The sequence below is a fragment of the Panthera tigris genome, chromosome F3 (genome assembly GCF_018350195.1).
Source record: "Panthera tigris isolate Pti1 chromosome F3, P.tigris_Pti1_mat1.1, whole genome shotgun sequence".
In the NCBI taxonomy this organism is placed as follows: domain Eukaryota; kingdom Metazoa; phylum Chordata; class Mammalia; order Carnivora; family Felidae; genus Panthera; species Panthera tigris.
In genome coordinates, this window is record NC_056678.1 from 725,888 (window position 1) to 740,453 (window position 14,566).

Here is a 14,566-nt window from a genome sequence, read left to right on the forward strand (position 1 = left end):
ATGAGCCAAGTTTCAAAGCTGTTTCTAAGTAAGACATTGAGTTTTTAGAATGCAAAAAATAAAGTATGTGGCACTGCGCCATGTGGCAAGGAAGTAGAATGGAACAGTTACAGTGGGATTTGTATTGATGATAGTGATTTTGAAACAATTGGATTCAATTAAAAATAAAATTAAAGTTTTTAGTTTATTAACTTGTTTTTTGGCTTATTATTTTGTTCCGGATCCACATTGTAGAATGTTGCTCATACAGAATAAAATGTCATTAACTCCAAATAGGTTTGAGTAATTCTGTTTTGTTTTTTTTTTAATTTTACAGAGAGAGAAAGAGAGTGAGTGGGGGAGGGGCAGAGGGAGAGAGAATCCCAAGCAGGCACCACGCTCCGTGCAGAGCCCGACATGGGGCTCGATGCCACGAGCCTGGGATCATGACCTGAGCGGAAATCCAGAGTCGTATACGCAACCGACTGAGCTACCCAGGCGCCCCAGTTTGAATAATTTTTGTGATCACCCGAGTGATACTTCTGTAATTTTCTGTTGTTTCTTGAGCCTGTTTTGGGGCAAGTGTTGCCTTCTGCCAGCCAGTAAGAGTTACGGAGAGAGTAAGAGCGGTGCCCTGTGGGTGGAGCCGCGATGTGTACGAGAGGGTCTCCCGCACTGGTGGTGACACCGAGGTGGTGGGCACGGGAGAGAGATGCGGGCTTTGCAGGTCAGCAGACCCCTCCCTCGGGCGCTCCCTCCGTGTTCGTCGCCTCCGGCCTCCTGCTTTCCTGCTCTTCTGTTTTCTCCCCTTCCCTTGTCCGGTGGCCGCCGGGCCGAGCCCTGATCCTCCTTCTGTGGGCCTGTGTCTCTGCCTCACGGCTCCTGGCGGCTCTTTGGTGCCTTCGGGGCGGGAGGACCCTGGACTTGCACAGGAGATGCTGTGAAGATGCGTCTTTTAAGGGAGGGTTTCCACCCTTCTTTCCCAGCGTTTCCAAGGGCTCCAGGGGCTCTCCCTTCCCCGCTGACTGTTGGGCCCCTTTCCATCTGCCCCTCAGGCGTCAGAGGACCTCTCTGGACCCAGACGGTGCCCGCCACTCTGTTCTCTGCGCTCAGAGGGCCGGGACACCTGCACCATAGAGTCGTAGAAGGAACTTCAGGGTTCCCTGGTAGCACATTGACTGTTACGTTCCCGTGTGTGCTTCAATACCTGATGCAACAGATTTGCTTTTAAAAATTTTACTGGTTTTAGGGATACAGCATGCGTTCCGTGTTATTTTCCCCATTTCAAATATTCCTAACAGGTGGCCAGCTCAAGTTAAAACAAAATAGATGCCTCTCATTTTAATGGTATCTTTTCCAACTCGGAAACAAAGCATTCGTTGTTTTAGAAACTAATGGTGCAGTGGAAGAACAGTGTATTTGGAATCACTTATAAATTCATTAGAAAAAAAATTCAGATTAACAGCATTTTGGGTTTCTAATTAAGCCTTTGAAGGCAAGCATGTCAACTATAAGAAAACAGTAACGTAGACTTCTAGTATATTCTTTTCTAGTTGGCCAAAGACCCAAAGTTATCTTCTGGGCTAAAATTGTCATTCACATGAATCGTAATGATAGCGTGGAAAAGTTGGACTCCTTCAGGAGAAGGAGACCCCCACCTAACACAGCCTTCACACAGCTTACTGTGCGTCAAGAGTCTAGAGAAGGACAATGCTCCTTTCATCTCTGCGTGGATAATTCTGACCTCAAAAATAAAATGGCCATTTTCAAGGATCCTAATTCTGCTGGCAAGTAGTCAGACCAGATTAATAAACACAAATCCCCCCGACCCCCCTTTTTAGAAAATACTGGTGATCAATCCTGGCTTAGTTAACAGAGTGCGAGATTCACGCTTAACAAAGTCAAATTAACCGAGTGTGGCACGTGCTAGCTCTGGGATGTGATAGTGAACACGGCACTGAAGGTCCTTGCCCTTGAGAAACACACACACATATATGTGTATGTGTGTGTGCGTGTCCTACATGTGTCCGTATACAAACAGTGTGCAGTGCTGTAGAATGAACGGGGCCTGAGGAGAGGGGAATTTTGGCCTTAAAACGCCATCTACAGTTAGCCATTTGGCAGAAAAAGTAGAGTCCTTTGTCTGGTCTTGATGATTAATGTGTTTTCTGCGTTTTAATAATAAAGTTGGTGGCGGGCCATGATCTGTGGCTGTTCGGAAAAGAGTCTTAGTCCAACAATATTTGTGCCTCGAAACAGAAAACTTTCCCTGGAGGTGAAAATCTGCAGATACGTACACCCTGCAGGGGCGAGGCCGTGACCGTGTGCTTCTCGGGCCCCTATTTCCCTGACTGAGGCCCCGGGGGCTGGGGTCCCAGAGGCTGTCCCTGCGGAGCCTGAACCTGGTCCCTGAACCTGGTCCCTTGGCGCCGTGCGGACATGGCCAGTCTAGCCTGAGTTCTGGTGATGACATGGGGGCTTCAGTTCACCAAGGAGGGTCCTGTTGTCCAACCAAAGTTTTCCGATTCACTGTTTTTCCTGCCCTGCCCATTCCTCTTTTCTTTGTATTCAGCTCATACTTCGCCTACCCAGAAGGCTGTGCTTTGAAGCCTGAGCATTAGCGGGTAAATACGGATACGGATGCGGAACTGCCTTCACCGGACAGGATTTTGGGGAGTGGGAGAGTGGCTTCTCCAGATCAGTAGCAAATCTGTGTCCTGGGGACCGAGGCGGTTCAGTCTAAGTCATTTTCAGATTGGTCTGGGGGACTTGGGGGCCCCTCGGAGGGCCCTGGGGGTGCCTGTGGGAGTCGGTTTGCAAAGGCAAACCCCTTCAGCAGGGAGCCTGCAGAGCCACACAGAGAACCTGAAAACAGCAAATTCTTGCTTGTCATGGACCCTTCCTGAGTCAGAGCGTGAGTGCCAGCTCAAGAGTCCCTTGTGGGCGACCTTCCCATCCGGGTTTCCGTGTTCCATTCTGCCCTGCCAACGCTCCTGGGCCCTTCTCACTCACGCCCGTCTGTGGAAAGCAGGGAAAGGAAGCGGAACCGTGAGGTCCACACGGTGGGGGCGACGTAAGTCCTGTTGGAAATGCTGGGTTGAAGCAGCTCATTACCGTTCGAAAGACATTCTTCAGTTTTCTAACCAAAGGAAAAACTGCATTATCTTCATTATAGATGGAAGTCACAACACGCCGAACTACTTGGAAAGCCGCATGTTTTAGCCAGTAATGAGTCTTAACCTTTACGAGATCAGCACATGGAAATGGTTAGTGGGCGCCAGCAGAGAAACGCGGGTCACATGCCCTTCGGTCAGGGGCCAAGTCCTCGTCACTCCAGGCATTCAGAGTTTTGCAGTTCATCTTCCTAGGTTGCTAAGTGCTTTTCATGCCTCATGACACAAAGAGTTGACTAGCTTGCTTTTGCAGTGTGAAACGCTTCCTTTTAAAATTTCTAAACATGCTTTTCTCCTTACTTTTAAGATATTTTGATTCATTCAGATTTTGCATAATATTAAGAATAGCAGAATTTATAAGCTATAAGCATGTGTGATTTGAATGCTTCCTACCTAATGGGACTGGAATTTTTCTCCAATTATGGGACAGGGAGACCATCGTTCCCCAGTTGCCAAAACAGAATGCAGCTGGCTGCAGGAGGGCTGAGCTAGCAGAACATTTAATATTTTGAAAAATGTGTCCTGGGGGAAAAGACTTTCTGTTCAGAAAGATACTGAATTATTTAGCTGGGCAGCTGCAGGGTGTGAATATTTTGAGCGCCATTGCTGTCATTTATTTTTTATTGGGTTCAAATGGAAAAACTGAAAACCGTATTCAGACGCGTAGCCTTTCACTCGATGGCGTGTAGACGTCCGGCTGCAGCTGCCTGCGCTCCTGTGATCTGCACGGGCACATTCCACTGCGAGTGCATCAGTGTTTAATTTTCAAAATTCTCGGCAAATAGCAGAGCTGCAGCCAGGAATTCCTCCACTGAGATTCCTTCCGGCCCAGATGAAACTGATAATTCCCGGCTGGGTTGCTGTCATTCATCACTAATCCAGGTATGGCTGCTTGCTGTGTTTAATTTTCTTTTTTCTGAACCCAAAGGCACTGCTGGCTTGCGTTTCCCATGAGACGGCGGCGGTGATGTGCCTGGAATTCCAGCCCCCGGAGGTGGTGGCTTTTCTAGACGGACGTAGCTGGCCTTTGCGTGGGGCTGACGGACGTGAGCTTGCTGCTAGACACAGAACCATGCGCGACGGGCTCATGGTAGGGTCTTCAAGAAAAGCAGGACTGTATCAGGGACCTGCCTCTAAGTTTCTGAAGTTGGTGTCATGGAAAGCAGCTGTTTCCTACCACAGGGTATCTGTTGATGCCACTTGCCATTTGGGAACAGGATGTTGAATTGGATGGACAGTAGGTTTTAATGTTTATTGTATAGGTCTTGTAAAACAAAACAATAACAGTACTTTGGGAAGCATTCAAAATGTTATCGGCACTTAACATCCTATGAAAAGCAGGTCAGAATGTATTCATTTTGCATTTTAAACTGTTTTAATGAACACTTAAAAGCAGTATGTACAGGATAAAAATCACGGAATTTGGAAGTGGACAGTTCTGGCTTTATCTCAGCTGGCCCCGTGCCCTTACGCTAGTGACGTATGACCTCCGAGTCTTGGTCTTACGTACAAACTAGGAGAGCAGATTACAGAGTTGGTGTGAGGGTTAACACTGTCGTAGGTATGGAGGGCCTACGTAGGCCTCGAGCATGTTGGTACCCGACAAAGGGTACGTTGTATGTCTGTTAGGAATTCTCTATCTCTACGGCCCACCCATCCACTTGCCCACCTACTTGCCTCTCTATGTATTTATATTTATCTTCTAGACCTTTTTCGGGCTTCCCCTTTTTTGTTAATCCAGCCATATTTTGCCGAAATTTAAAATATGAAAATACTCCACATGATGGATAAATGTATGGAAACAAAAGGTTCGCTGGTGGTCTCCCAAGAGACTTCTAAGGTCACATTATCTCAGTGTGACTTTCAGTCTGCTGGTGCTTCAGCCTCCTAAGAGCAGGTATCTCTCCTGCGGAGACTTTATCAAGGTCACAGACCCGTGTATGTACGGTCACCGCCTGTGGACGGGGGTCTGTGGTGGATGAGCCTTCGAAGTAGCCAACATGGGAACGGTGAGCTGAGAAGCCGTCATCATCAGGGCTTTTCTTGGTGAGCAAGGGAGTGTGAAAAAACGAGATAGTTGTGGGAATCAGGTATTTAGCAACACAGGTGAATGTGGTAGACTGGCCACGTGCTCTGTTTTCTGCCTGGACTGAGATCTCAGGGAGTTGACTGTAACGGGGCGGAGAGGTGACAACCGTAGAAGAAACTCGAGCGGGGCTTTGGAGGCCTGGACCATGGAGGGACCAGCGCTGGCCGACTCAGCAGAGCAGAGAAGACGGAACAGGGTGGAAGCAGGTAAGAAGCAAGCAGTTGAAGAGCAGAGCCTGGGAAGGCACAGACGTGAAGCGCAGACGTGCTGTGGGAGCCGAGAACAGAAGTATTTGAAAATCGGATGAGCAGGGGTAGGGTTCCTGGGCTCCTGTCTCTGCTCCTGCGGCCAGGTGACTGCCGTTCCCCACGCTAGCAGAGGACTGGAGGTGTGTTTTCTAGAACCTTCAGTTGCGGACACGGTTAAGGACAGGGGTGAATGCTGTTACAGGTGCTGGGTGTGGATTAGTGATCTAAACAGACCAGAACATCTCTGTTCCTGTGCGAGGAGTCGGACAATAAACAGTAATGCAGTGAAGTGATAATAGGAAGTCGTGAGTGCTGGGGGGGAAGGGCTGTAGTTCGAGACAAGGGTCCTTCGAGGACCAGGAAGGGGCAGGCAGCTGTGGGGACAGCGGGGCGCGCTGTCCCAGGCGGAGCAACAGGCGTCACAAAGGCCCTGGGATGGAAGGGAGGCTGAAGGAGTGAGGAGGTGACTCGTCCGGAGGAGAGTGAGATAGGAGGTCAGGCATACCGAGGGGACACGTGACAGGCAGTGGCGATGACGTGGGGCCTTGCCGACTGTCCTAAGGACTTGCTTTTTCTCAGAATGAGTTTGAGTACCAGGGTCTGACTTGCTCTAACAGAATCGGGTCGGAGTGAGCACTCGGCCCACAGCCGGCTGCCAGGTCATTCCCACCCCTCTCCCTCCACCCCCACCCACCAGGCGGACACACAGCAGAACGGGGGTCTCTCTCTAGGGGACAGAAACAGCTGGAGAGAGAGCAGGGTCCCCAGTGGAAATCCGCTCGTCAGGAAGTTCTGCCGTCCCCGCATGGACGTTGTTGGTCTCTGCTGTCTCACCCTTAACGCACACAGAGGACACAGGGGAGGGGGAGGAGAGCCTCTCCCAGGAAAGAGGCCAAAACAGACAGGATTAAGAAAAGCATGTCAGAAGGACAGAAACAATAAAGGAGCAATAGCCCTTTCAAAGAAACTAGTTAAAATCCTCAGAGATAAGAGCAGACACTGTACCTGGGGAACAGCAGGTGCTCTTGGGTATTGAAAGATTATCAGTTCCGTGGACAGGCTGGGACAGGGTGGGACATAACGTAGGGGTCAGTCCAAGGGGAGGCGGGCAATCAAATGGGAATGGCGGGAACAGCAGGTGTAGCTACAGGAACCTGGCCTGGCCTTTGCGGGGCAGGCGGGGGCCCAGGGCAGCTGGGGTGGGGGGCGGGGACTGATGTCTAGACTCTAAGTCGACAAGGTTGGGAGTTGTTCACCGTCCAGCGTGTACGCGTCCCACCTGGAGGTGTTTTCACTGAATCATCCTCGGGTTGAGAAGATGCATAGAAAAGAGGCTGCAAATTAGAAGGAAACATGGTTTCAGGAAAGGAATGTGATGGCCATTCTGGAAGGGATGCCCCTGGGAATGATGGTTAGGGGCTAGTTAGTCCTAACAACCAGGCACTCAGTGCTAGTGCGGCGGACGGGTGTGATGTAAGTGTCCCGAGCAGGGCGGGACGCCTCGGATGCCTGCGTCCGCGTCGTCGCGTGCAACTTGAAAGTTCATGCTTGAAATAGAAAAACGTAGAAAGCACAGGGCGCCCGGCTGGCTCAGTGGGGGGATCTCAGGGTTGTGGGCTCCAGCCCCACGATGGGTGTGAAGCCTACTTAAAAAAAATGTAGAAAGCAGTAATGAGCATGTGATCTGCAAACCGCGACGGAGAAGGTGTAGCTGAAGAAAGGAGGGGCGGGGGCCACTTTTCTCCCCATTTAGTGCCTTGTAGAGCTACTTTTAAGACTGTAAATAGGCTGTTTTGATAAAAATAAAGATTAAATTTCAGATATTTATTTTGATTTATTTTTTAAAAATTTTTTTTAATGTTTATTTTTGATAGAGAAAGAAAGACAGAGCATGAGCAGGGGAGGGGCAGAGAGAGAGGGAGACACAGAATCGGAAGCAGGCTCCGGGCTCTGAGCTGTCAGCACAGAGCCCAACGCGGGGCTCGAACTCCCAGACCGCGAGATCACGACCTGAGCCCAAGTTGGGCGCTCAACCGACTGAGCCACCCAGGCGCCCCTGAATTTCAGATATTTAAAGGAACCCGGCTACATCCTTTTCTGCAGTAAGGCCACATTGGTCACCAGAGTGTGGCTGTCCCTGGGCTAATGGGCCTGCCCTGTGGGACAGCCCATCTCTTTTTTCTCGGCCCGTGGTTGACGTCCTGTTTTCTGAATTAACACGTTTCTTCAGAGATGTTAGTACAGCTGGTCAAGTCACAGCCGAGTGGCTGGGAAGGTTCTGCGTCTACGTTCTTGTGTGTTTTGTGGTGACTTTGCCTTTTAATCCCGGGGACCCTGTCACCACTGACTTGGAAGCCAACGATGGCTATTTCATCGTTACCCCAAGTGCTGGTAACACCTTCCACTGTAGAGAAGCCTGCTGACGGTCTGTCGTTCCGGCCATTTACGTATTCTAGGCCCGAAATCCTGCAACTTCGGGGGTGGGTTGTTTTGTTTACTGTTCGGCTCTGTCACGAACGTGCCCGTCGTAGACCCTCAGGTGCATGAGTCAGGAAGAGCAGATTACGTAGTGTTTGAGAGCGTGGCTTCTCAAGTAGGTCAGCCTGGGTTTGAATCCCATCCCCGGCCCTCCTGGCTGCTGGCTCAGCCGCCTCCTGGAGCTGGTGTCCTTGTCTGTGTGGAGCAGGGACCCGTGCCAGAGACTGTCCACGGTGCGTGTCTGCCTGATCGTGGGGCTGCCGCGGCCCCGTGCTCCGTCCTTCCGCCGCCCCCCCCGCTTATGAAGTAGGAGTCAGCCCTGTGGGCCCACGGCTCGAGTGCGCTTCTTCAGCTCCCGTCTTTGGACGTGTTCTCACTCTTGGCCTCCAGTCGATGCCAGTCAACACACGTTTCTCCGTCTCACCGTCTGTTGTTCCTGGGCTTCGTCTTACTGTTCTTTCAAAGTCCGTTTGCCACGCTGAATGAGTAACGTGGCGTTTAAAAGTAATATTTGTCTGGTGGGACGCGTGGCTCGCTCAGAGGGGCGTGCGGCTCTAGATCTCAGGGTGGTGAGTTCGAGCCCCACGTCGGGTATAGAGCTTACTTAAAATCTTAAAAAGAATAATATACAGTGTTAATAAAGCCATACGCCCTGAATCTCTAGTAATGTTATTATAATATAGATCACGTTACAACAAATATTTTTAAAGCAAAAATTCTGCTTCTTGGGTGATAGGTTTATTTATTTTAGGAATGTTTATTATTTAACTTCTAGTATAGTGGGAAAATGTTCATGTCCTTCACAATACATTTTCCCTATGAGGTCTTTTGACTGCATTCAAAGAGAGTGGTAATAAGATCATGTTATAATTTGTTTTTCTGAAAGGTTGAGCAACCCTTTCAAGACTGAGATGTCCTCAAAGGTAGGAATCTGTGTTCTATGTATCTTTGTCCACTGACGTTTAGTAAAGTCCTAAGTGTTAACTGAGTGATCACATTCTTGAGTGGATTAACTGTAGTGTTTTGTTTATAACTTTTTATTTTGATATAATTTTGAACTTAAAGAAGAATCATAAAATTAGTACAAGGAAATGCCACATACCGTTTACCTAGATTTACCATCTTGTTTCCTCTTTCTTTTTTTTTGTTTTTATTTATTTATTTATTTGTTTGTTTATTTATTTATTTATTTATATTTTATTTTCTAGATTTACCAATTATTTAGCACCGCTTACTTATTTATACGTGCATAACGTTTTCTGAACATTTGAGGATAAGTTGCCAACACCATGCCCCTTTACCCCTGTGTCCTTCCATGCGTGGTTCCTAAGGACACATTCTGTCATAAAACACAGCACACATACCAAAATCTGGAAATCTGACCTGGATATAATACTGTTTGCTCGTCTGCGGTCCACATCCAGATTTGCCCTCTGTCTCGAGTATGACATCCAGTCCAGGGCCACACGTTGCATGGCAGTTTCCTGTCTCCTTGAATCAAATCTGGAACAGTCCTGGAGTCTTCTTCACTTTCTTGACCTTAATTTACATATTTTGAGGAGGAGAGGTCATTTATTCTGTAGAATTGACCTCGATTTGGGTTTGTCTAGTGTGTTCTCATGATGAGATTGAAGTGTCGTCATTTTGGGGGGAAAGCCACGGGACGGTGTCGTGCCTTCTACATCCTGTCGGTAGGCGGGCGATGTCGGTACGAGTGTTACTGACTTACCCACCAAGTTTCTCCACTGTAAACTTACCGTTTTCCTATTGTAGTTAATATGTAATTTGTGGAGAGATAGTTTGAAGTTCTTAGTGTCTTCTTCCTCCTCAGACTTTCACTCCCTCCTTCTAGACTTCCATATTTATTAGTTGGTATTATGCTCTAAGAAAGAGCTTCCTTTTCTTCCTTTTTAAAATTTATATTCGTTCAAACTCATAGATTCTTACTGTATTCAAGGAATTATATTCCTTACTGTCATTAATTATTTTGATGCTTGAATTATTCCAGCTTTGGGCTGTGGGGGCCCCAGCTACAAACTGCCCCTCTGTCCTTTGGATATGTTTCCATAATTCTTCAAGGATTTCTTACTTTTGGTGGAACAAGATGTTGTAAGTTCTTCATGTACTTCTTTGCACCAGCCCCGGACACAGCCTTTCCTAGGGTGCTTTGGTTCCTTTTTGTGGAGAATGGTATTTTGAAACCAAGATCTGGGTGTGCACATTGCTACTAATGTGTTGTTTGTTCTAGACCCTGTTAGGTCTCAGATCTGTCAGACTGAGTCAGGAAGTATGTGTATGTGTCTATGCCCCCGTCTCTGTCTGAGTTCAAGCTCTACATGTAAGTGAAGGATTCACATCCCTCCACTTCACATTCAGCAGCCCAGGATTCATTCCAGTCTCCAGCAGTGGGAAACATGGCTCAAGACAATGTTTTGTGTCCCTAGTATCTTGTCAAAGCCTTGGCATTAGGTGGTAAATCCATGTTTTAAGGATGTGGATGAATGAATGAGTCAATAAAATAGTTACGGCGTTATCTCTAGGTATATCCTCACTGCTGGACCAATATTTGGCGTGAGGTGCATGTTAAATAAAACTGTGTTGAACAAGTGGTTCAAGTGGTTCTTTCCCCTCCAGTATCTTCATGTTTTATTTTCAAACCACATGAGAATAGGACTCCATATAAGTATTCTTGTTTTTCTACCATTTAAAGCTTGAATCCAGATAAATTATTCAGTTAATATGAACAGTCTTTTTCCAATAAGAAAAAGTCATAAATAAAAATAAAATTGCTCTGGAAGAAAAACAGTTCTTTTGGGACGTCTGGGTGGCTCAGTTGGTTGAGCATCCGACTTTGGCTCAGGTCACAGTCTTGCGGTTCGTGAGTTCGAGCCCCGCATCTGGCTCTGTGCTGACAGCTCGGAGCCTGGAGCCTGCTTCGGATTCTGTGTCTCCCTCTCTCTCTGCCCCTCCCCTGCTCACGCTCTGCGTGTCTCTCTGTCTCAAAAATGAATAACTGTTAAATTTTTTCTTTAAGACAAACAGTTCTTTTGTTTGAAAAACCTGAGATTTGGGCAGCATCATTGAAAAGGTTTCCATTTGTCTAATTAATAGAAATTGTGGCTTTCAGAGTTTGGCACATTTTTCACATTTGTCAGCTCTGGCGACACGAAATGTGTTCTTCGTCTGAATTCTCTTCCTATGCCGCTGCTGTCAGACAAAAAGAATTTCCATGTCACTGCTGCTTGTTACTGAGCTGCTATAAAAAAGGATGCTTGACGATAACTTATGAGTAAGTGATTAGAGATTTCTGGTAACCTTCAGATTGCTGCCAAATTACATTAACTGTGAGTAATCTGGGGGGAAAAGCAGTCTCATTCACCTATGCCCTCAAAGGTTATAGATTTACAATTTCAGACAGCCGTTAATGACGTTCCCTTTTGAAGTGCATTTTTTTCCCTTAAACCTCAGGAAATACGGTCTGCTTTTCTCTCCATATGATTAAAACTAATAATTCCTTGCTCATAAGTTCATATTTTATCCCTTGAAACTTGTTTTGAAAACTGCTTTATCCTTTTCTGTGTTTGATTTTTCTGTTTACCCAAACTATATTAAATGTGGCATGTGCATTATAACTTCTAGTGTTGAATTGACTGTGGAATTTCTAATGAGTCGTAATACCAGAAAGTAGGAAAGAAACAAGGGGGTGAGTTTTATGTCAGGAAGTCTCTTCCATACACTTGCCTGGGAATTGATTATTTTTTTTTGTTTTAAAGAAGTTTTCTTCCAGGGTACCTGGGTGGCTCAGTTGGTTAAGCGTCCGACTTCAGCTCAGGTCATGATCACACGGTTCGTGGGTTTGAGCCCCACGTCGGGCTCTGTGCTGACAGCTCGGAGCCTGGAGCCTGCTTCAGATTCTGTGTCTCCCTCTCTCTCTGTTCCTTCCCTGCTCTCACTCTGTCTCTCTCTCTCAAAAATAAATAAACATTAAAAAAATTTTTTTTAATTAAAAAAAAAAGTTTTCTTCCAACATTTTCTTTAACCCTTTATAGAAACATTTAAGTTTTTTGTTTGTTTCATGTTTACACATTTATTTAAGTTTTCCACGCTGATCGGGAATGCTGGGAGTCTGCATCTTCTGAAACTAAGAAAAATCAAGACAGTTAAACAGCTCAGTCTTGAAAGCCCTTCCTGCTTGAAGAAAAATGAAATCGCAGTTTACATAGTCTTTTCTGAGATTAAATTTTGAAGGTAAAGTTTTATGGATTTCTGTCTTTTAAGTATAGACATGCAAAGCTAAAATCCCAAAATTGTTGCTTAGAAAATACTTAGTGGGTGGTGAGGGCTCTCCAGAGCCTGTTCTGGTTGGTCTCTATAAATAGAAATTGCTAAAGCATAGGGGCGCCTGGGGGCTCAGTAGGTTAAGCTTCCGACTTGGGCTCAGGTCAGGATCTCACTGTTCCTGGGTTCGAGCCCCGAATCAGGCTCTGTGCTGACAGCTTGGAGCCTGGAACCTGCTTCAGATTCTGTATCTCCCTTTCTCCCTGCCCTTCCCCAGCTCATGCTCTGTCTGTCTGTCTCTCTCTCAAAAATAAACATTAAAAAAAATTAAATATATAAAAGAAATCACCTAGGCATCAGCCCACAGTACTGATGCACACAGGAACGCGGTACTCCCTATTAGAGGCAGGTGCACTTGGCGAATTTCCAAAAATGCCTTTGCACTTTTAGCCAAAGTTACTTTTTTGTTTTCTCTTTGAATTTGCACCTGGGGGCCCCCTGCTGGATTTATGGTAATGCCTTCTCTCCTCCAAGGAGCAGACCAGGAGCCAGAGCCACATGTCCGTGGGCGGGGTTAGTGCAGGGAAGGGCCCCGTGCTCACCCCAGTGAATCTGTGTCCGGCTCCACCTGCCCAGCTCCTCCGTGTCTTGGAAGTGGAGGACTGGAGGGAGGACCGAGCAGAGGGGCTGAGGACTGGAGGGAGGACTAAACAGAGGTGGGGAGGGTGGGAGGGGATGAGCAGAAGGACAGAAGACTGGAGGGAGGGATGAGCAGAGGGGTGGAGGACCGGGGGGGAAGATTGACCAGAGCAGGGGAGGACTGGAGGGAGGACTGACAAGAGGGGTGGAGGACTAGAGGGAGGACAGAGCAGAGGGGCTGAGGACTGGAGGGAGGATGGAACAGGGGCGGAGGACTGGCAGGGAGGACTGAGCAGAGGGACGGGGGACTGGAGGGAGGGCCGAGCAGAAGGGCTGAGGACTGGAGGGAGGACTGTATGGGGGGGAGGACTAGAGGGAGGACTGCGCAGAGGGGCAGAGGACTTGAGGGAGGACTAAACAGAGGTGGGGAGGATGGGAGAGGATGAGCAGAGGGACAGAAGACTGGAGGGAGGGATGAGCAGAGGGGTGGAGGGCTGAGGGGGAAGATTGGCCAGAGGGGGTGAGGACTGGAGGGAGGACTGCGCAGAGAGGCAGAGGACGGGGGTAGGGGGGAGGACTAAGCCGAGGTGGGGAGGACTGAACAGAGAGGGGGAGGACTGGAGGGAGGACTGAGCAGAGAGGCAGAGGACGGGGGTAAGGGGGAGGACTAAGCCGAGGTGGAGAGGACTGAACAGAGAGGGGGAGGACTGGAGGGAGGACTGAGCAGAGGGGCGGAGGACTGGGGGGAGGGCTGAGCAGAGGGGCAGAGGACGGGGGGGAGGACTAAGCCGAGGTGGGGAGGACTGAACAGAGAGGGGGAGGACTGGAGGGAGGACTGAGCAGAGGGGCGGAGGACTGGGGGGAGGGCTGAGCAGAGGGGCAGAGGACGGGGGGGGGGGAGGACTAAGCCGAGGTGGGGAGGACTGAACAGAGAGGGGGAGGACTGGAGGGAGGACTGAGCAGAGGGGCGGAGGACTGGGGGGAGGGCTGAGCAGAGGGGCAGAGGACGGGGGGGGGGGGAGGACTAAGCCGAGGTGGAGAGGACTGAACAGAGAGGGGGAGGGCTGGAGGGAGGACTGAGCAGAGGGGCGGAGGACTGGGGGGAGGGCTGAGCAGAGGGGCAGAGGACGGGGGGGGAGGACTAAGCCGAGGTGGGGAGGACTGAACAGAGAGGGGGAGGACTGGAGGGAGGACTGAGCAGAGGGGCGGAGGACAGGGGGGAGGGCTGAGCAGAGGGGCAGAGGACGGGGGGGGGGGGGAGGACTAAGCCGAGGTGGGGAGGACTGAACAGAGAGGGGGAGGACTGGAGGGAGGACTGAGCAGAGGGGCGGAGGACGGGGGGAGGGCTGAGCAGAGGGGCCAGTGCGGTCTTGGTCCAGGTTGGCAGCCTGCAGGGTGGAACACTGGGCCGTGTTCTCCCCTCACTCTCTGCAGACGCGCTTCCACCCTAGCGGTGGTGGCTTTTGTCTTCACCCCTTTCTTTCATAGGGTTGTGTGGCCCCCGAGGTGTGGGGTCCCTGCACGTATTTGGGGTTCGTTCTGTATTTCCTTCTGTTGTGCGTGTTTTGGAGCCCGAGATCAAGCAGATTAAAATGCAGGTACATGTTCACATCACTCGGGACTGCACGGTGATTGTGGCTGGGGAGGAACTAACTCCTTGTCACCTCCCCTGTAGACCAGCC

General features: G+C 49.1%; 1 protein-coding gene across 10 annotated transcripts in view; it reads left to right on the plus strand.

The window, feature by feature from the left end:
- Window positions 1-14,566, plus strand: part of DISP1 (dispatched RND transporter family member 1) — a 185,922-nt gene that overhangs the window by 57,826 nt on the left and 113,530 nt on the right. The window contains exons 3-4 of one of the 10 annotated variants that reach the window (XM_042976973.1): window positions 8,854-8,890; window positions 12,064-12,215. The exons of 7 other annotated variants lie outside the window; for them this stretch is intronic. The gene's annotated coding sequence lies outside the window, so the exon portion shown is untranslated. The remainder of the gene's footprint in view (window positions 1-8,853; window positions 8,891-12,063; window positions 12,216-14,566) is intronic. 2 more of the 10 variants (XM_042976972.1, XM_042976977.1) reach the window with 2 other exon arrangements.